This window comes from Gallus gallus, chromosome Z (assembly GCF_016699485.2).
Source record: "Gallus gallus isolate bGalGal1 chromosome Z, bGalGal1.mat.broiler.GRCg7b, whole genome shotgun sequence".
NCBI classification, from domain to species: Eukaryota; Metazoa; Chordata; class Aves; order Galliformes; family Phasianidae; genus Gallus; species Gallus gallus.
In genome coordinates this window covers 67,554,271-67,576,543 of record NC_052572.1, presented here as the reverse complement: position 1 = coordinate 67,576,543, position 22,273 = coordinate 67,554,271, and the positions used below count along the sequence as shown (strand labels likewise).

Here is a 22,273-nt window from a genome sequence, read left to right as displayed (position 1 = left end):
TCAGCTCAAGATTAAACAAAAGAGCAGAGGTGGAAAATTACTTCCCTGTGGCTTTTCCAACCAAGATAAATACATGAATTGAATTTATTTATACGCTTATTTGTCGTAAAGGAGCGATGTTTTTCTCCAGCTATGCTGATGATGCTCCATTCTGGCATCCTTGGTACTGGTTTTGTGTATTCCGTGCTTGCCTCTCAACAGGAAGCTGTTCATGCATGGAGACCATCCCAAAGAACTTAACTGCAGGCAATACTAAGAATGACAGAGAAGTATGCTCTCTTCCAAAGTGCTCATCTTACGGGAGGTTCCCATGCATGGGAAAAAAAGACCTCTTGATTAAAAAGAAAACTTAGTGGTGCTGCTCCCTGATTCCTGCAGTGCAGAGAAGACTGAAAGGAGGAGATAGCCACTGTCCTTGAACTAAATGGAAATTCTGCCTGTTTTTCAGATAACACTGCTTGCAAGATGAAGCAATGAAACCCACGCAGACAAAAGGTCTTTTTTAACTTTACTGGGACAGATACTTGTTTAAGCAAATTTCAGTTTTCTGCCTGCCTTTCCATAAATTGCTATTTTATAATCTCAGAGCAGCACACAGCCTTCCCAGACTCCCGCTGCCCGTTCTTGCACTCCATGCAATCCCACCAAATCCACCTCCTCAGCACAATATTCGCAAATGAAGATATCTAAAGGGAATTGATTGCTGGGCCTGTACCTTTGGTTCCCACAAACCCCCATCCAAGTGACCCCCAACTATCTGCTACATGGGGCAGAGGAGGGGGATATGCAAAGCTAGTCTGCTTGCAGACCTGCTGCAGGCCGGGATGGAGACTTGATGGGATCCACCTGTGCTTATTCAATGGTTTCCTGACTTTCCATGGCCATCACATCTGCTGCTGCACCACAGAGTGGTCCCCAGCCGCTGTGGGATCATTCTCTCAGCCCAGCCCAGGCACCATGTCGTGTTTGGAGATCAGTCTCTTTGTGCCCCACAGGCCCAGGCTTCACGTCCTCACTCTTCTCCCCAGGTACAGGGGCTGTCTCCTGCACTGCTGGATGTCAGATGTGGTGATCATCATCACCAGCATCACCAGCAAGAAAAGAGGCAATTCTGGTGGCCTTGATGTCATCATGGAGCACCTACACATGTCTGTATCATCATGGCAGGGCTGTGCAAATTGTTTCAGAACCCAAGCAAAACCTGGTCAGTGTCTGCATTGACAGGAGTATGTAGCAAGGTATGCAGCCAGAGGCAATGACACTTAATGCCAGTGGGCTTCTTGTGCCATTTGAAGCTCAAACCCAGGACTCACATGTGACAAACAAACCAAGATCTACAGGGTGGCAGTGTTTCAACAGCACTGATACGTTTTTATGATAACGCCCATGGGTTCCACTCAAAGCAGATGTTACTTTGTCAAAACAGTCTCTGCGCCAAAGAATTTACAATGTCTGCTGTTGCTGTCACCAAGTTTTGTATGGATGCTTTTAAACGGAGCATTTGAAAGGAAAGTGGAAGGCACTATATCCTTTGCTAAATGCAGATTAATTTCAGAGTTTTTTCTAAGCTCCACTCTGCACCCCCTCCCAAAGAGGCTCTGTTCTCAGCTCCAGCCTCTTTAAGGCCTCTGCCCCTTACTCTTCCAGCATTCTAGGGTGCTGGAACTATGCAGGTGTCCAGCTCACAGGTGGATTCCAGAGCTGGACAAGCCATTCTTTTCATTCACTTTCCCCCCAGCCTTTTCTCCACCACTCCTAGTTGCCAGGAGTTTCTAAGGATGACGATGATTTTTACAGACAGATCCTTTTTACAGACAGCCACTCACTACTGGCTCAAAGAGAATCGTCCTCTAACAAAATCTATGCATGGGAAGAAGGAGAAGTAAATTTATTGTTCTTGGTAGTCTGCGGGAGGCAGGATGGAAAGCAACCAACTAGCATGGGAAGGGAAAAAGGAAGAAATATTCTCATAATACCAGGGATTCTGAAACGAGCTCTTTGTGCTCTGTACAGGGAGTCCCTTACTCTGAGAGAAAACCCTGAACCCAGAATCCAGTATCATAAAGCCAATAAATCTTTAGCATCACAAAAGCCGAGCTCCCGAGTCACTAGAAAGCAGTGCAAGGAAGTCCTGCTGCTTCTTATTCTTAAATTTCATCCTGGGGAGCACGAGTATTTGTTCTGCAGAATGAGCAGCATAAGCAGCGCTGCAATTCGAGGAGCAGCACTGTGCACAGCTCCTGCTTGACTGACTGACCGAAAGAGCATCTGGAAACCACTCGCCCTGAGTCACAATGAGCACATTGCTCCAGCCTTCCTGGGAATGTGCTGAAATACGAGGGTGTGCTGCTAGCTTGAAGATGAGGGATTCTGCTGTATCATACTCCTTTCAAGTGCTAATAGGAGTCACATGCCGTGCTACCTTGGCATGCAGACAGTCATGTAGACAGCTTCATGTAAAGCCGCTTAAGTCACCTTAGCCCTCTCCTGACACCGAGAACTTGATCTTGACCTCAAAAATTAACTCATCATTGTCTACACAACTTGTTTGGTTTGGGTTTTTGGGTTTGTTTTGTTGTTCTTGTTGTTGTTTGTTTTTTCTTTTAGCAGTAAGTGGTTTCTGGAGTTCACAGAAGAGAGGCATGTTACTGTGTGAAAGGCTTTACAGAGGTTTTCTCGTTAGGTAGAAGGTCTCCACAAAATGTAATCTTCCACTGGTTGCAGTAAGTAGAAGTTTGGATGAATCACATGGGATGAGAATAAGTCACAGCTCAAAAAGCAAGAAAGAGCAACAGGGCTCTTTCTTGAGCAGAGTATTATTTTTAATGTGACAAATAATTTAGAAGCTATTCTACCAGTGCTCGTGAAGCTGCAATAAGTCATGGCATTCAAAAGGCTTATGTTGCACACTATTACAGATTGTTGTTGTTTTTTTTTTTTTAATGTAAAGCCTACACACTATACCAGCCCTTTCATAAAGAGAATTTTTAAGTATTTGCCATAGCATTTTTCCAAAGGTTTATAACCTTCAGCTGTTTAGCACTCCATCTAGATTTTCAGCATTGTTTCCCATTCACCTACTGGGGAGCATGCACAGTGGTTTTTTTGGAAGCTGATATTTTCTACGCTTGCATTCCATTTCCTCTCCCTAAAGGAGAAATAGTTACCTCCTCTATGAAGCTCTGTACTCTGAAATGAGAGCATGGGGTACAAAACACGCAAGTCCTGGCAGTGGCCACTTTGTCCTGCTCACCAAGTGGGGAAGCACTGTTGATCTGGTAAAGAAAAACAGCTAAATTCATTTACACACTACTTATGGGGCTAGGTACTTGCCTGGTCTGGTTTGTAAGAAGACTTGCTCCCATTTACCTGTGTTCTCCCTCAGCTGGGAAGAACCCATGTTGAGAGGTGGGTTTCACTTGGGTCATCTGACTGTTCACAGCCCTCTAACATGCCTTGAAGAAGGAAAATTGGCCCCTAACATAGACATAAGGGAAGTCCTTTCTTGTCCTTGCCATCTGATTTTTTCCTAATAGTGTCAAACACTGATTTTTTGCTATGTATCAGAAACTAAGATACATCATTGGGATGGTAGATCTGTGACCACAGAGCAAGGTATCCATTTGATTTTGCCTGAAAAGGAGGTGGATATCTGATCTTTTTCAGGCTATGAACCTTGTCAAGTAGATGCCAGCTGAATGGAAAGAGGCACGATGAACGTCTGTTTCCAGTGATTCAACCACTATGCAACCTGAGTCAGGATTTGTTTCTGTTGCCATGAGATTGTGTTAAAGCCCTGGCTTGAAGCATACTTCCTGACTTGGTAGCCCTTGGTAGAAAGGAGTCAGGATGGGCAAGATTTTTAAAGCCTCTACTTGAGTACCTTAAGCACGTGGCCACAGGCACATGAGAACCTCTGCTAAGAAGGGAAAAAAGTAAAAAAAAACTCAGTGTATCTGTGGAGGCTCTAGATGCTAAAGCCCAGGCTTCTGCTTGAGCGTTTTAATAATGTATGATTTATATCTCCACCTTTCTGTGGAGTAGACGCTTCTCTATTCTCATTAAACTTCACAGGGCTGACGGATCCACCTCAAAGAGAGGGAAATACCTTTGCTTTTAGCCTTCATGCACAGCTGCTGAGATAGAGACCGAATTTTGGCTGAGATTCTTCCATGAACAGGTTTCCAGGACAGTTTGAATAGATCTATCTCCAGTGGTATGTTTATAATTTTCCTGCTGCCTCTTTTTGTGGTATTCATTTAATGAAATGCTTGAGCAGTGTATGTTCTCCATTACACTGTACCATCAAATAATCCAAAATTTCCATTTTTAAAATTACCGTTATTCAGCTGACATTAAACCCAAACACACAATTGCAGATCAGTCTCCTAACTCCTATTGGGGGAAAATAAATAAAGGGCCTATTTTAATCGCTCATTGTTGAATTTCTAATTGCTAATTCAGTCTCCAAACTAGTGGGTGCCTTTCTCTATTCTGCTGTCTTGAATAGCAGTAGTAGGCAAAACCATACAGTACAGCCTGTTTCTAATTACACTCTCATATTTCCTCTTAATGAACAAAAAATCTCCATTCTGCACATTGCCTGTTAACCTCTGGAAAGGTCAGCGCTTTGCTCCTGTAATGCAGCACACTTTTTCCTTTCCCACTTGACATAGTTATTGGTTTCTGGAAGGGAGGATATTTCTTGCTCGGGCTCACGCAGAATCAAACTTTTCATTCAACTTCAGTATATGAAAACTCAGTCTGACCTCCTGTGCAACATGTGCCACGTACTATCCCTTTTATACACATCGTTTGTGTACAAAACTGGTGACTGATAAAGCACGTTTTCCATAAGAAAATGTAACCACATATTCTTGACTCGAAGGTCTTCTGCCATTGTAGAGTAAGACCTTTAATTCAGATATCTAGTCCTGTACAACATGACATCCATTACTCCCATCGACAAAACAGTAGGAACCACCAGCCTGGTGGGCTTTTTCCTCTCTGTCGTGAAGTTAAAAAGAACAAACAAACAAAACAATTTAATGTCAGGAAAACTCAACGTCATTTTATTTCTATTTGACATGCTTCTAATTCATGAATCTGGTACTGAAAAATAAAAATAGGCAAAAAACAAAAAACAAACAAACAAAAATCTCATAGAGAGACATTTTACTCCTGACCCAGCTCCTCCTACCTTTGTGCAGCAAGGGGTGGCACAGGGGCTGGTGTGTGGGGCGTCCTTGTCTTTCGGTCTTCTCACTTCTCAGCTCCTTCACAGGTCCCCTTGGAGCTGTGCATCCTCCTGTGCCTTCTCCCTGCTCCTGAAACCAAAACTGAAAACCAAAAGGTGATGTGGCCCCACATTTGTTTCGTGGCACAATTCAAAAGTGAAAAATGGAGCTGTTTCAGGGTTCTGTCAGTGCTGAAGAGGTCACAATCAGAATGAGAATGTTTCCATTGAATTACAGTGGAAATTAACGAAACTTCCTCAATTCCTTGGACGCTTTCTTCCTACTAAAGGAAATGAGAAGTGGACACCCAAATGTCTCAATCTGAGCCAGTAAACTTCTGACAGCTGCTCATAAAAGCAGAGTTGACAGGAAGGAACGTGTGCTCCTCTCTCAGAACTATGGGGCTAGGCTTCCATCAGGCTTAAAATGGTTTGAGCGGTTGAAGTCTGTTCCCCAGCTCCATTGACATTAAGCAAATACTTTCTACTTGTTTATCGTTGCCCTTACTCTGCCTACACAGCAAAGGCAGCACAAAAGAATGTCGGGGACATTTGCAAACAAATGCTGCAAACATTACATGTAGGTTTGTAAATGCCAGCCGTGATTCAGCCCTAAATGACAACAGATTGCAGTAGCAGCCAGGCCTTAATAATTAACTCAGGAGGCCAAGCTGACCCCAAGTCATTCCTGTGTGTGAGGCAGAGAGGGGACATTTCACAGAGTGTGCAGGCCAGCCTGATGGCAGGGAGGGGTGGGCACCACCATCTCCCACCAGTGGCCAGCAGAGCAGACGTAAAGGTGCAGTGAGGGTTTCTGGGTTACGTAAGCCTTGCACCCGCAGTGCTGCACAGAGCCTTGGGATGTCTCCTCCACCAAAACATCTCTCAGCCACCTCTTTCTCAGCAAAAAACCTCTCCAAAAACCTGCATCAGGAAAACCTCAGGGGAGGGGTGTGGGAACTAGGTGAGGAGGCCTTACGGAATACAGCAAGCTGAGCATGTCTCCAAGGGTCTTGTGAGAGGTCTGCATCCATGCTTCCCTATGCAGATAGAGGGCTTTCCTTCTTTCTTCCCACACTTTTGAAGATGTTATTTTACTTTCTTTTTTAGCTTGCCTAAGGAATACAACTTTCGAAGAACTGGCATGGAAGTAAAAGAGGAAATGACACAGCTGGCTTTACCATTGACAGTAGGGATTGCAGCTCCTCCAAGCATCTCCAAAGCAAGCATACAGCAGAAACCGAGCTTTGGTAGGAAACCTTTACATGCAGCTAACCTAATATTTAGATGTCTTTTTTCCCCCTTTTCCAAGCTCCCTATCCATTAGCTTTGCTCACACACGGAGATCAGAGATGAGCTACAGAGGACAGAGCAATGCACAGGTTTGTCTACGGCAATGAATGGCCTAAGAGCCACAGTAGAACTGCATCTAGCATGGAGTTGAGTGCTGGAGCTGAGAGTGAGCTTACAGGGGAGGTGTAAGCCAGCAAAAGGAATGTGCCCATGGTAACAGACCCAAGGAGTGAGCTCCTGGACTGGCCATTAAGTTAACCTGGAGGCTGCGTATTTTGGATAGGGATGATATTTAATGAAGGGAGTGTATACTCTGGGAGAGAACTGTATCTCCCAGAGCCTGACATCATTCCTCTATTTTAACATATCTGGAAGGAATTTCTCCCTAAATACACACCCTTTTTTTTTTTCCTCCTTTTTTTTTTTTTTTTTTGTCCAGCACATTCATCACCAGGTAACCCCGCTGACTCAAACACAGCATCACCTGGAATGAATTTACCTGTGCCTGGGAAGAATGCATTGTGCATGGGTCCTGCATACATTATTTAAATGGCAACACTAAGGAAACAGCCCGACTGCCAGAGGTGTTGCACACCTGCAGGTCCCACTTGAAGTTGGTGGGAAGAGGAGGCTGAGAGACATCTCCTCTTTTGCATTCTGAGAGCTGAATAATTTATCGGGAGGTTACTGAAGGTTTCTAATGGTGCAATCAAATCATTATAAGCAAAAAGCTACAAAACCAAATTCCGAACAATGAAAGCATCAGTTCATTAATGGAATGGTTCCAGCCATCTGGCATTCATATGTTCTGCGCTGAGGCTGTTATTGTGCAGACATAAATGACCCAATCTTACCTTCAAGCAAAAACTTTCATTAACTGAATGTATCCAAATTCTTCACAGTTCAGCAAATACTGCAAGTTCTATCCTGTGTTTTGGGGGTCTTTCTTTATCCATTTTGTCCAGTTAATGCTCCAGCCCTAAGCATCTCCTCTGGAGAGTGTGTGTTCCCCATTGCACTGTGGGCACAGCACCATTTGGAAAACTGTTAGTGATTCTTGGTTGCCAAAGCTCTGGAAGAAAGAGAAGGGAGTAAATGATATTTCAGCGGAAGTAACAACACTTACGATAAATACTGTTGCTCAAATGAAATGTAGGGGTGAATTTTTCACCTGCTTTCCTTTTTTTTTTTTTTTTTTTCCCCTCCGAATGCTCCAGTAACCATGCATAGATCTGACCTTTAAACAGATCAAACTGGTGTGTGAGGTTACGTAGAGTACAGAGCCATCCATCAGACTTTTCCAAGCATTTTTTTATTATCCTCTCAAGGAGGATGGCATTCAATTTACCGGTGACACAGCATCATTCCCTTCCAAGTAAAAGTGCAAAGGGGGATAAACCACGCATTTGGGGTGCTTTCTGTTTTAGCCAAGGGGCTATGTGGCTCACAAGACTATTATCTGCAATGCTAAGGTTTGTGGTCCTATGCAAGTTAGCACTGAACATTCCAGAGATGCACTGAGCTCTTTTGCCTTTCTGATAATAACTTGCCTGAAGCATCCTGCACATCCTAATGCAATCATTTCACAGCCACCCGGATGGCACAAGAGGCAGGGCAAATCCCTTCCCCTTCCACCAAGAGCTGGTCACCTGGATGGGTGCTGCTCTCCTGCCTGGCATTGGGTTGCTCCAAATGTCCTGATGCCATGGAAATGGAGCAGCATGGGCAGAAAGCCGTCTCTCAAAGGCAAAGTTCAGCTTTCTGGTGCAATAGTTATGTTAATATTCCAGCAGACAGCTATGCTGCAGGAGGACCAGGATAAACTCAGGACTCAGCAGCATGAGTCTGGGAGGAAGACTTGGCATGCTTTTTGATGGAGCATTTTCCAGTTTCAAAGCTCCTGGCTCATGGAATGCTGCATACAGCACCTCTGAAAGCGTCATGTGAGGCTGCATGGGGCTGAACCAGGGCAGAAGTGCAGTGACACGAAGATGCCATGCATTGGGTGAGCGCTGCTTTCTGCAAGACTTCAATCTTCCTGAAGTTGCTCAGAAGAGCAGCACACTGTGAGATAATGCTGTCATTTGCTCAAACTCCTCTGCAGCCTCTTCAAACACTTGTGAGCACTGGGGTTCTGGGATTAAATATACGATAAATGAGTGATATGTCAAACTCCAGAGAGCATATTTTTCTGCACACATTGCTGTAGCTGCTCTTCATAGCATGCAATGCACAATGGACTGCATTATTTTAGAGAATCAGAATATTTTTCAAAGCTTGTAAGGCCACTTCATCCCATCAATTGAACGTGTACATTGAAAACTGAGATTCTTATAAATTCCAATGATTTGGAAGTGACCCTTAAAGGCCATCTACTCCAACTCCCCTGCACTGAACAGGGACACCTACAGCTCCATCAGGTGCTCCGAGCCCCGTCCGGCCTGACCTTGAGAGTCTCCAGGGACAGGGCATCCATCACCTCTCTGGGCAACCTGTGCCAGTGCCTCACCACCCTTCTTATAAAAAACCTTCTTCCTTAAATCCAGTCTATTTTCCAAGTTCTCCTGCCATTCCTATCTCAGAGACACTGATGCTCACCTTTTTTTTGTCATTAAGATACCAATAATTGTGGTCGCAGACAACACTTCCTTCAAAGCATCCATTGCACTAAGAGATGCAGTGTATTCCCAACCTGAAATGAAATTATCCATCATGAGAAGAACTCCACAGTGTGCTGCATAGGGAAGTGCCAGAGCCAAGAGACGTCTTGACTGTAAATTCCCCAAATTTTTATTTTTTAATTAAAAACACCAGAGGTGCTTTCCAGGCCTGGACTGAACTAAAATGAGATGTGTAACTTTTTAGGGCCTGTATCACTAATCCTGCAGACACTCAGTTCGAACTGTATGAAGGCCGAGCATTAAATGTAAATAGATCAATGCGTGTACGCGCTCAGCATATTTATGATTTGAATCAATTCACAAAATCAGGCACGTGGAACTTATGCGGTTTGTTCTGGAAACAGAACGCTTTTTCCAGACTGAAGGATGTGGAAACTGCTTCCCTATCTAATGCGATTGGGTACATCTGTATGCGATTAGAGGGAGGCGCTACAGGCTGCGGAGCGGCACAGCCAAGCCTGGTGGAAGTTACATTCATTGAACTCCATTGGGCCCCGCGATCCTCTCCTCGGTGTTCTCCTTGCTGAAGATTGCCTACATTTTCTAATCAGAAAATGAGAACTAGTTAATTATAGTAGTTACCCAGGCCCTATATAGATAACAAGTCACTGTTTCGGGGCTCGGCGAGGCTGTGTGAAGTTACTAACAGAAGTCAAAGCAACCAGAAAGATCATTGAACTATAGGATCATTAAGGGTGGAAAAGGTCTCAAAGCCAACCCATCCCCACCGTGCCCACTAACCATGTCCCTCTGTGCCACATCTGCACCGTTCGTGAACACCTCCAAGTTTCATCACTTCCGTGGACTAAGAAATACTCTTCTTTTTTTTAATGCATGCCATCATTTTGCCTTCCTGTAATTCCATCTCACTTGCAGGGCAGCCTTTTCCCACCAGCACAGCAAGGACTGCTGTTCTCCTGTGCTAACCAGAGTCACTACTGACCAGCAAAGCTGAGTGACCATCCCACTGTTTTTACAGAAGTAGTGGAGATATCCAATGCACAGAGGCAGCAGCTCTTTCCATAAAGCACCTTCGTACCTGCTCCATCCCACTGTGCAGCCAAGGAAAAGCTTTCCCCGTACAAAAAGCATATTGCCACAGCATTGGAGGAGTCACATTTACGTTCTGAAGAGCTGCTTTGCCTACAGTAGCCATGTCAGTGACCTTGGTTCCTCCCCAGAGGGAGGGGGGACACCTGAGCAATTTGAGCTGTGGTCCAGACAGGATGCTGTCTGTGCACAGCTATCAAGAGCTAATCTGGTACACGGTGTGTGGATGCTAACTAATCCAGGTATTACAGCATGTGACGGCATATCCTTCCTGGGCTCACTGGCCAACGCTCAGTGGTTAGCCTTGAACACAGGAAGAAATCTGCCGGTGCCTGGTTACCTGAGAAGTACAGGGAGTGCTTTAAATACGGTGGGTCCTTCGTTAGAAGCTTCAAGTGCTGCTGGAGGTGCAGCCGGCACGTTCAGCTGTTAGTAATCTCTCTAAGAAGTCTTTCAACGAGCATGTGAGAACACCGAGCCGTTTCAGACACCGAGCACCGAACGTCTGCAGCATACGCTCCCTTTGCACCAGACGCGTGCACATGCAAGAGTGGCCTCTAGATGCTACTGCAATCCAACTAAATCGGACCTTATCGGACAACTCGTGAGGAAAAGAAAAGAAGTCACTTGAACCTGCTTTTCTATACAGAAACAACTCCTCTAAGCCTAGAAAAGTACCCATCGTGCAACCCCGTCCCTTTCCAACTGCACGGCTTCGCTGAACCTGCGGACCGGTTCAACTTGAAGGCGTTGTTCCCAAACCCTCGCTGCAGACGCCGGCGGAAGCTCCGGGCGCTCCTGCAGGAGAAGTAGCCCGCTCGCACCGAGCCCATCCGCACACCACTCCGCCGCCCTCACTCCAGGTAACTCCGCTCATCACCTCCACGCAGCTCGGGGGGCTGCGGCGGGGCGGGCGGAGGTCCGCGGGGCCGCACCTGGCTCCAACCCGGCGGGGGCGGGCGGAGCGGAGGCAGCGCGTCCCGTCCCTCCCCGTCCCTCCTCCTCCTCCTCCTCCTCCTTCTCCCTCCCTGCGGGCCGGCGGCGGCGGAGCCGCGCTCCCTCCAGCCGCGCCCGCGGAGCCCCGCGCAGCCCCCGCAGGTAAGCGCCCGCCGCCCTGCCCGCCCCGGGGTGCCGTTCCCGGCTCCGCACCCGCGGTGCCTTTCCCTCCCCTCCCCTCCACTCGCGGTTGCTTTTGTGTTTCGGAAAGTGGATTAAACGTCGGTGAATGTGCGGGAAGCGAGCCGCTCCTGCGGGACGAGCGTCTTTGGGGCTGGCCCGGAGGGAGTAATGGGCACTTGTTGGATTGAGGGGCGCTAACACTGCTTCCATTGTTCGGTTACTTAGGGCCCGTCCTGTTCTGTTTATTTTTTTTCCGTTTTTTTTTTTCTTTTTCCCCCGTTAAGTCCCTCTGGATCTGGTTGTACCAAGTTAAGGCAGTGGAAGAAGTCCGAGCTAAACACGGTTGCCACCTCTCCCTCCTCCTGGCCTCCTCGGTCCTTCGGACGATGGGCCCGTGGAGGCGGGATGGGAGCTGCGACGGGAGCTGCCCTCGCGGGCCCGCGCAGAGGTGCGGGGCGGGAGAGGATGGATGGCAAACGCAGCGGTAGGGAGTGCCGGGGGGTGGAGGGGAGCGCCGGGACAAAGCCGCCTCCAAACTGCAGGGAGAGAGAGGTGGGACCAGAGGGACCCGCTTCGTCCCTCGCTCTTTTTAGAGACCTGCAGCGGGAAAACCCAGAAAAAAAAACAACCTTTGAGAACATACAAAAAGTATTCTGTAGAGCCCTTGAGCAGGAAAACGTTGGAATGTCTAATCTGTTGTTTTCTGTTTTTTTTTTTTCTTGTGGATTTCTCGTTGAAACAAGCTCACACCTCTCTGGTTTCTCCTGCATTTAAGTCGTCCGTGAATAAATTAGAAGCCTCTCTAATCCCCGCTTCTTTTCCTTTCCTTTCTTTCTTTTGTTTTGTTTTACTGCCGCATTTTTCCTTTTGCTTCTTGAAGACTCAAAGCAGAGGCTCCGAAGGCAGCCGGTGCTCCCCAATGGGGCAGCGGGGCAGCTGCAGCCTTCGACTGCTGGAAGCTGCTGCTCCTGCATCTTTTCAAAGAAGGGCTCTGGCATGCGAAGTCGGGTTGGGTGTGCTGTACCGTTTGGTCTGCAGTGAGTCACTCTCAGGTCTGAGAGTCGTGTTTCAGTCTGGCAGCCATGCAGCCTCGTTACTCCCGTGTTAGGATGGGCAGAGTAGTATTAAAACAATATGTGCTGGCAGTTTCAGCCGTGGACTGAAGCAGTATTCTGCCTGCAGAGGTGCAGCTGGAGCTCTGTCCTGCAGCTCGGGCTGTGGGCGTGCTGTGCGCTTCTTAAGTGCTCAGAAGGTAGTTTGATATATCTTGGTTTTATCGTTGCTTTTGCTACATACAGCTACTGAAAATCAGATGCTGTCCTTTAGAAAAGATTGGCGCTGTCCCATCCTGTGCAATTCTACGTGTGCTGTGCTTCTGTCTTCGCAGCTGCAAATAACTGAGGAAGTACTATTCATGAGTTCTGCAGGACAGTTGCTCTTATCACTCCCTACTGCAGGTTGCAGTGCTTGGACCCTTGGCTGCTGCTATAAACCTTGTTCTGGGAAGTTACTGGTAATTGCTGCCTTGAGTGGGGAAAAAATACTGACTGGTGTCTGCTTTCTTTCCCTCTCTTCAAAACAAATACTGAGAATGGAATGATTAAACAGCCTTTGAGACGAAACACATGTGCAATGCAAAACTGAAGTAATGCTAGACTGTGTACCCAGCTCCAGTGTGTGAACTGGATGTGTGAGTAGCAAGCAATCCTAACCCTGTAAGCAAAGATACTTCTGGCCACATGGCTTTCGCTGGTAACTCTGAGGCAATGTGTTGTAACTCAAGTGTAATTCATTTTCTGCTAAGAAGTGGGATGAAGTAAAAATTCAGCCTTTTGCTTGGTCTTCTGGTAAGTGTCACAAAGAAAATGTGTGGGGAATCCGGGAAGGGGTGCTGGGGAAAGCATTTTGCTCAGGAGCTGAATCTTAGGTAGGATCTTCGGTAGGGTCAGATTTTACATTGCTGTGATGAACCATTAATAACACCTTAATGAATAGTTAATTGTTTTTTCTATAGCCTCTCTGTATTCGGCCTGCTTTGTCCAGTATTCAAGGGTTTAAACTGAAAAGAAAGCATTTCTTCCCAGTATCTTTTGTCACTGGGAGACCACCACCATCCAACTTTGAGAACCCAGCAACTGTGGTGGTCAGCTGGCTTTGAGCACCTCTAGGTGGTGAACTGCTAGCAACGTGTGAACGCCATCAGAGTCCATTTGCAGTGTAGATGGCTGGAGAGGAAAACAGCCAAAATGCTGAGTGTAGTTCTGTTGCTGATGAGAACCTGTTGGTAACCCTTGCTTGTGGGCTTGGTGGTGGTTCAAGAATGGACCTACAAGACACTGAGAGCAGGAACAGGTCGTACTGTGAAGTTGTTGACCTTTCCATCATCATTGCCAAAAACAAATTGGAATTTGATATGTTCATGGGAATTCCCCATCTTTTCATAAAGAAACATATGTGTGAAATAAGGTACGCTTATATTCAGCTTAAATGCTTCTAAATGAGTTATTTATACTGCAACTGCTAGGAGCAATGCTAGAGAAAAGAAGCGTACCACTGTTTTACTGAAAGGAAAATAAACAGCATTTGATTCCTGCATCACCTTTAGTTGTTTGCGAGTTAGTTCTTTGTATGCAGTGTATTACTTGACTGCTTCTTCCTGCACAGTGAGATACATCCATATATATATATGATATATGTGTATATATATATATATATATATATATATATATATATATGACAGTAGTAGGAATAGATAAGGAGATGAACAGATGAACTTCAAAAAAGAAACAACATGATTGTAAAAGGCAAGACAAACACAACGCAGGAGTTACTGAAACCGAACTGTAAAGGGTTTTTATGTCCTTTAAGGTTGTTTCTTCTTCAGATTATGTGCCCACTTGACCCCTTAGAATTTAATGATGATTGGAAGGCAGAAATCAGAAAGCTCTGATCATGAATGACTGATGGTGGCAATGGTTTGAAATGGTAACAATTATGTGTGTGTGCAGCTTTGCTTTTCCATGCATCACTGGGTGATACTGCAGAAATGTAGCTTGCCTTCGAGGCTGAACTCAAACATGTTGCATTTTGTCTGAGTATCCTTCGTAGTATGCTTCATCAATGGACCATTGATGTCAGTGATCTACGATGAACACCTTTGGATCAGATCCAAGGATGATATGTTGCTCTGACAGAACTATGCAATTAGTCCCAGCACAGGGGAAAGCTCTGTCTGGGGAAGAAGAGCTGCTTCTCTGTTTACGTTTCAGGGAACTTGAATTTTTGTTTCTCTTCATTTGCCTTCCAAGCTTAATTGTCATAAAACAAGTAGAAGCTTTGGCTATGCGTTCCTGTTCCTTCACTGCTGTTCTGAGGGAAGTGACAGTGAACTTCAGAAAGAGGTTGGATGCCTTGTTCTGCTCATAGAGCAGATAGAATCATTAAGGTTGGAAAAGACCTCAAAGGTCATCTGGCCCAACCATCAACCCATCACACCATGCCAATTGACCACGTCTCTCAGTGTCAAATATACAGGTTTCTTGAGCACCTCCAGGCACAGTGACTTCACAGTTATTAATGAAGCTAGAGGGGAATTCTAAGGAAGGTCTGTCTTTGTATATCCAGACCCCTATGCTCTCACCCAGTGCAATTTTTTGGCTGCCCGTCACTCTTCCCACTCAAGCTGTTCAGCCTGGCTTGCAAATCCTTGGTCATTGCTTAGCTGAAGGTTGCATTTAAGATTAATTTTGTCTTAATCTTATATGAGTGGTGCCTTTTACTCTTGAAAACATAGTTTCCTTTTGTGCGGTGCATATCACTGGTAACAAAAAGAGCCTGTTTAATGCCAGCTTGAGTAGTGTGAGTGCAACCACATCCCATGTGGCCACCCTGTGACCATTGGAAGGGACCTTCTGAGATGGTTTGTGCACACATTTCTGCACAGAGGAACAATAGCCCTGCTTAGAGCAGTGTAAAGTCTTCAGTGTTTCCTGACAGGCATAGCCTGGAGTGGTTTGTTAAACACATTTTTCTGAGTCCTGCCTTTACATTCAACTGGATTCTGCTTCTCGAGTCAGATAACGTCAGCAATTATGTTAGTGCACGTGGAGGGGAGAGTGCTGGTGCTTTGACCTCTGGACAAGGAATTTCTTTTTAAAAACAAAATGAATGCTCCCAGCAGCCATGGATGCCACTGTGGACAAGGTGTGCGTGCCTGTGCCAGCAGCATGGTGGTAGCCAACTGCTGGTGCTTTGATTCTGGCACCCACGAGAATCATGGCCAGCAGACCTGGGTGGTGACAGGCCATGGAGCCGGATGCTGAGAGGCAGTAGGTCAGCAGGAGAAGTGACTCCAGATGTGCGTGTGGAAGGCTGCATCTCCTTGGAGACAAGGTGAGGTTTGGGCCATGGGTACCATACTGGAGACAACTGCACCATAGTTCTTTGCCAGCTCTTTTTTATTATTTTTTTTTAATGTTGCTTTAACTTGAGAGGCATTGGAACTTTTTTCTCTTTTGGCTTCACTGTGGCATAAGCTAGATAAAATATGGGATTTTCGCCTTCTATTTAAAAATACAAAGTCGCCAAGTATGCGAGACTAATACTTTTTTTTTTGCTTCTGACTTTGGGTAGCAGGCAAACCCCTGCTGAAGTCGGGTTTTTGAACAGTGCTGATGAGTCTGATTGTCGTGCACGAAGTTCATCTCTCAGAAGTACACCGGTACGAGTGGGGCCCACACACCATTTTGCCTTTTCCTTAGGAATTTATGTGCTGTAGTGACCCCCTGAGTAGGGTGAATTTCACAGGCACCCTCCAGACACTATGCCGTTTCTCTGCCAGATAGAAAATGTATTGCACGCTTTAGTGCTTGCAGGAGCAAGCAAAAAGGCATTGGATTGACATCAAAGCCAAGATCTTTCTGTACAAAATGCTGGAAATTTTTAGAGTGGTAAAAGCCTGGCGAAGGAAATGCATACTGTTTTTCATTGTAAGCCCCTCTCCCTCCCTGCCTGCCTCCTCCCCCTCTTTTTAGGGAGTGTGTGTCAATACAAAATGGTGCCAGCACATTATTTATGGGAGCAGTTTCCAGAGACTTTTCTTAGAAGTTATTTGGCCATTTGGAGATTATTGTTCTCAGCCTGGATGGAAAAATGTATGTATAACTAGGGCAGTATCCTTTTTCTTGTCCTGAAGAAGCTAGCTACAGCTCTGTTTAAAAAATAATAATAAAAAAAGAACAGCTGGATGAGCACTGAACGTTCACTGCATAGGGAAACCTATATCTTCTTTTGGTGAGTGAGTGATTATTTAAGAGCGCTGAGCTTAACATGAACTCCTTCACGGACCTACTGGTGTCTGAGGAGTCAAGGAAACATGGTACAGATCATATCCATTTGCCATGTAGCTGGTTGCATTTTGGGCTGGCATTTGCAGGAAAGGAGGACTGCTAGCATACCTTGAGGAATAGCCACGTACAAGCGCGATCACTGCTGTTTTATCTGTTACAGCAGGATTTTGGAAAAGGGTCCATGTGGATGGATTTTACTGAATGTGTGCTGGTCTCTGAGGCTGCTGGGTGCAGAGCACCGTGAGTCTCCTGGGACGTTAGGGGATGGAGAAGCAAATGGTCACATGTGCTGTTGGTCAGCATCTCCCACCAGCAGTTACATCAGGCAGAGGTCAGCCTGCCCCCAGAAGCGGTCTTCTCACCCTTGGGGCTGTGGCAGTCGTCACTGTGGTTAACACATCGTATTCCTTTGGTTCTCAGGACTGCATCAGGTGCTCACAGACCTGCACAGACACATCCATTTTCTTTATCTGATCTCTTACCACGCAGCTGTGATGTAATTTGCCCAGCCTGAAGAAGGCTCTGGGGAGACCTCACTGTGGCCTTTCAGTACTTAAAAGGAGCTTATAAATCAGGAGGGAGACCGACTTTATACATAGTCTGTTACTGATAGGACAACAGGAAATAACTTTAAACAAGAAGAGGGGATATTTAGGTGAGATGTTAGGATAAAATTCCTCACTCAGAGGGAGGTGAGGCCCTGGCGCAGCTGCCCAGGGAAGCTGTGGGTGCCCATCCCTGCAGGCACTCCAGGCCAGGTTGGGTGGGCCCTCTTCTAACCTGACCTGCTGGGCGGCAGCGCTCCCATGGCAGGTGGTTGGAACTGGTTGGGCTTTAAGGTCCCTTCCAACCTAAGCCACTCTGCAGTTCTATGATTCTGTGAATTTCTAAAGTCCTAACACCTTTAAAATTTCCTAAGCAGAGAGGAAAGTTTGGGTTTGTTTGTTTTTTTTATTCTCTTGCTTGTTTTTTCTATCTATACCTTAGTGAGCACTTTTATCAACAATCCAGCTAGTAGAAGTCAACTGCATGCACTAGATGCCTTCTAGTGCCATTTCTATGCATGTTGCACCAGGTACGGTTCCTGTGACTCCCCAGAGAGAGCAGGTCTGTAGTTTTACAAGGTATGTACAGCTGTGAGATGAGTTGCAGTGAAGAGGTGTTGCTCTGATGTGGTAACGTGGCTGCAGCGTAGGGTGTAGAGGGACAGTTTGGCTATGCTGCCTCAGGTTCTGCTTACAGGATTAACTTTTTTAGTACCTTTCTGTTGTTGTCTGCTAATTTAAACATATAAAACTAATTATTAAAGAGCAAAAGCATTTGGGAAATTAGTAAGGGGATGGGCCAGAATAGATTCAGACTGCAGACAATAAGCGTGTAAATCCTAGAGGGAAGTGTTACACATTAAATTCCATACTAATGCCACATTTATTGTGAATATTGCACTTGGAGGAACGTGTCTTTGCAAATGTGTATACAGCTCCACTTACAGTGATATTGACAGGTTTTTGGCAATATATTGGTGCTAGAGAACATCTTGAATGTTCTCGGAGTTCGCATCAGAATGTCCCCTGGCATTCCTGTTCTGTCAGGAGGAACGAGGCCAAGGTACAGGGAGCACATTGTCCTCTGCCACAGCAACTCCTGGGACCTGCTGGGAGCCACGTTTAAGCAGGTGTTTGCCAACCACGAAATCTTTAGATGCAGTCAAGGAGTGAAGGTTTGGCCTTTGGTGTGGGATTCTGGGGACATTCAGCAGTTTCTGTCCATGTGTAAAGTTCAGGATGATGGTTAAAGATGATCTGAAATTTTGCTACGCTCCTGCAGATACAAAGCCAGCACTCCAACACTCTTTGTGCTTCTCATTCCTTGTCAAGGAAACTGGATTGGTTTATTGTTCTCCTCACACAGTGCAGCAGCAGGGTAGCCAGCTGCATGAAAATGGGTGTCTGGTTTAGATGTTCGAGGACTGAGCATAGCATAGTAGATGGGACCTATCTACTAGCACAGTGGTCACTGCTTTTCCTTGCTTTTCCTCCTGGAATGCTGCAGACAGGCTGCGTTGGACCTGCCTGAGCACAGTGTCTGTGTTGGGCTTTAAGAGCTGTCCCGAATATGTCTGGCCACATGCCAGATTCATTTTGCTCTTCCTTGGATGGAACTGATAAAAACTTTGCTTTAGAACAGAGCACATCACATCCCCTCACAGAAAGCACGTGAACTGGAGACAACTCTTGGAGTCAGTCTGGTTGCTGCCCTCATCTTTCAGCTTCTTGTTGATAGCGGTTGTAGCATCCTAATTCAAATGTCCCGTGCAGCTGAGGCTGGAAGCTGGCTCAGGCTGCAGGATATTACTGTGATCAAAGCAATTCAGGTAATTAGTGAATAGGCTTAAAACGGGTCTCTAGAAACCATTGCATTTTTGCAAATACTTGATAGGAAGAGCATAGTTTGCCACCTGGCTCTTCAAGAAGTGCCATATGTTTCCGTTCCTTGCTCAGGTTGCACATATCTGAGTTTCACAACCAAAAGCTTCCTGAGAGGCTCAGCCTGGAGAAGACTGTACTGGGAGAGCTGTGTGAGCTGATGACAGGAGCAATCATGTGGTTTCAGAGCACACGGAAATGCCTTGAAACTAATAAGCCTCAACAAACTCTCCTGCTGCTGTCCTGTATGTTTGCTTTCTCCGCATCTCCTCCATGAAATTTCTTACGAACAGAAAAGAGTTGCCCATGTTTTTTGTGACGAAGTTCTGATTGAGGGATTTGGTTGACTCCTTTTTTAGTTCTATCTACATTTTTCTCAATGCTCTGTAAGGACTGCGTGAAGGGATTTATAAGCATGATCATTCTAGGAACACGGTTGCTTTTTCCTTTGTCAGAGTGGCACAAACTGCAGGAAGGGCTTTGGCACCGCAGCTGCACTGGCTGCTTCATGCTCGGGCATCTTCAGGCATGCAGGGTGGGAGGAAGGGGAAATGCCATCCTCCTTGGGAGCTGAAAGGCCAGGTGGTGACGCATATCTCCCCCTCCATTTCTGTGTGGGGTTTAATTAAATTCCCTGTCCCTCCCCTCAGCCCGTGACTGCAGAAGGGACTCCCGCTGATATAAGCTACATCTCCACTAGAGGGGGGTGCCAGTATAGCTATACTATATGGCTTTGAGGATTTGGCCATTTACATTGCCTTAGGCTTCCTGGCAGACGTTCTTGCCTGTTGGGTAAGTAGGGCATCATTGGAGCAACCAATGGTGGCTATCTGTGGGGCTGGCCGAGGGGCAAGTACCAGCTTTCTCCATAGTGGTGTCACTTGCATGAAGTTGGCCAACCTAGGAAGTCCAGTGAGAGATGGTTCCTCAGAGCCAGCACTGGGCTTGGTACAGTGGAAACCCACGCTGGGATGCCCAAACACTGTGGCATGTGAGCAGATGGTGGTACATCCATCCCTGTGGCTTGGATCCCTCAGACTCCTTACTTTATGTACATCATCACAAAAAGTTCCCTGGTAGTGCTCTATGGTTCGTGGTTTGTTAGCTGTTGGAGCGAGGCCTTGCAGTGTTCATTTCAGTGACTGTACCCTTGCTAATGTGAATTCCAGTGAGAAGGTTTGAGGCAAACAACGTACTACTACGTAATTCTGAGGATTTTATCCTTTTTTGTTCCTTAAGAGACGTGCAAAAGCAATGTATCTGACAAACAGTAAAACAGAGGGACTAGGTAGTAGTCCTTAGACACTAACTTTTCTCTCACCATGTATAAGTGTTAAAAGTATTCTCTTCATGTTGCTGTTTGTTTTTGTTTTGTTTTGTTTTCACATGGACTGCATTCTGCCTCCTGGCTCTTTTCTCTTGAATTCTTGGTATCTCCCAGGCATTCTGACCAAAGTATGTTGTTCCTGTTTGACAGTGTGTGTGCAGAGGACCTGGTCAGAGAAGTTGAGTAATCACTCAAGTATGGTGTGAATTTACGACAGCCTACTTAATTCACGTGACCTCTTCTATGCACCGAAAGCTAAGCACAATTTAGAGTTAATCCCAGTTGATTCTTAAAGTGAATTAGTCAAGCTGTGCACTGAGCCTCTGTGTTTACCTGTGTAAACACAGGTAAACACAGATATTCAGATATTCACAGATATTCAGATATTCACAGATATTCAGATATTCACAGATATTCAGATATACACAGATATTCAGATATTTCAGATATGCAACAGCCTGAGCTGCACTGAACCTCAGTAGATAACTGGGAGGGGAAGGGTCGGAGGGGCAGGTGATTAAAATGTTGGTGTATCCTTCTAGGGCATGTTTCAGAACTGATTTGTGTTTATGAATCTTGAATTTGTGGAATGATCAGCATGAGCTACCTGAGGCCAAAACCCAATGCTCTGCTGCAGCTCTCCACTAAATACCTCTGGCAGCTGCTAGTCCTGGGACACTGTGGGGGGCACGCTGTTTCCTGATGATCCCTAAAAGCTGTTCCTCAAAAACAGCAGCAAGTTGAGGTGGGGTGGTGATGGGGAGTATGGTGTGGACCAGAGGGACGAAGGAAGTCCTTTTGATCCCCATCAGGAGGACAGCAGCCAGCCCCGGTTTTGCATCGCAGGCTCACGAATTCCTATTGCCTATTGTTAGGAGTACACACCAGCAGCTTGCATGGTGGGCAAGAAGTAATTACCTTTCATTTGTCAACATTAGGATTTCTGTTGTCTTGAGCTCCTGGGTTTGCTGCCACTCTGTTGTGGTAAGATCAAAGGTAAGATCTTATTTCTGGGTCACTGCTGTCCATCAGATAAGTTTGTTTGTGGCCTTGGGGAAAAAAGCAGTGACGTGAGAACTGGGAATTTAAACCCCACCATTAAGATAATTCTTTCTTGTTGTCAATGCTTAGTTCTTTCAAATTTCATTCGGCTTAGCTAAGGAAAATGCAGTGCCACAGAAATTGCCGTGCTGTCAGTTGAACTAATGCTAATGTTAGGAAGAATTTTCTGAAGCAGAATGGCTGCTATTTCTAGTTTGTTTTGTATTATTAATTTTGTATGATATTTCGTATGATTGATGAACAGTTGCTCTGCCTGCACTGGTGCTGGCCTCAGCCACATAGAGCCAATGCCTTGTCGTCTTCAATGTATTATTCTATGGGGAGTGGTGGGCAAGTTTCTGTTTCAGATACACTTAACCTCCTGTTTGCACACCACTGCTCAGGGTTCATGCAAATCTGTATTAAGATGGTACATTTGTAATTTGGGGTTTGGGATTTGGCATGCTTAACTGTGGACTTCTTTGGCTTCAGCACTTCCAGATTATTGCATTTTGTGGTCATTCATTCTGTCTGAAGACTGAACATCTGTTTTGTGGATGTGGGGCAGGGGAAGTATTTGCTTTAACTTTGCCCCCCCTCCCCCCCCCCCAAAGCTGTTTAGGGAATTGTGACATTCTGTTATCATCCAGATGTTTTTTATCCAGTGAAAAGGATATTGCCTTAACTTCTAAACACAAACTCGTTTCAGAGGAATGCCAGACTAGTACTTCTCTTTGGTGTTTTAAACAAGG

At 45.8% G+C, this 22,273-nt stretch overlaps 1 protein-coding gene across 3 annotated transcripts in view; it reads left to right on the top strand.

Moving 5' to 3' along the window:
• The first annotated feature begins 10,653 nt into the window (after positions 1-10,653).
• The window catches only part of LPAR1 (lysophosphatidic acid receptor 1), a 68,117-nt gene continuing 56,497 nt past the window's right edge, over positions 10,654-22,273 (top strand). For 2 of the 3 annotated variants that reach the window (NR_174095.1, NM_001115082.2), the window contains exon 1: positions 11,298-11,358. The gene's annotated coding sequence lies outside the window, so the exon portion shown is untranslated. Of the gene's footprint in view, positions 11,124-11,297; positions 11,359-22,273 lie in introns of those variants that run through there. The other variant, NM_001398430.1, reaches the window with a different exon arrangement.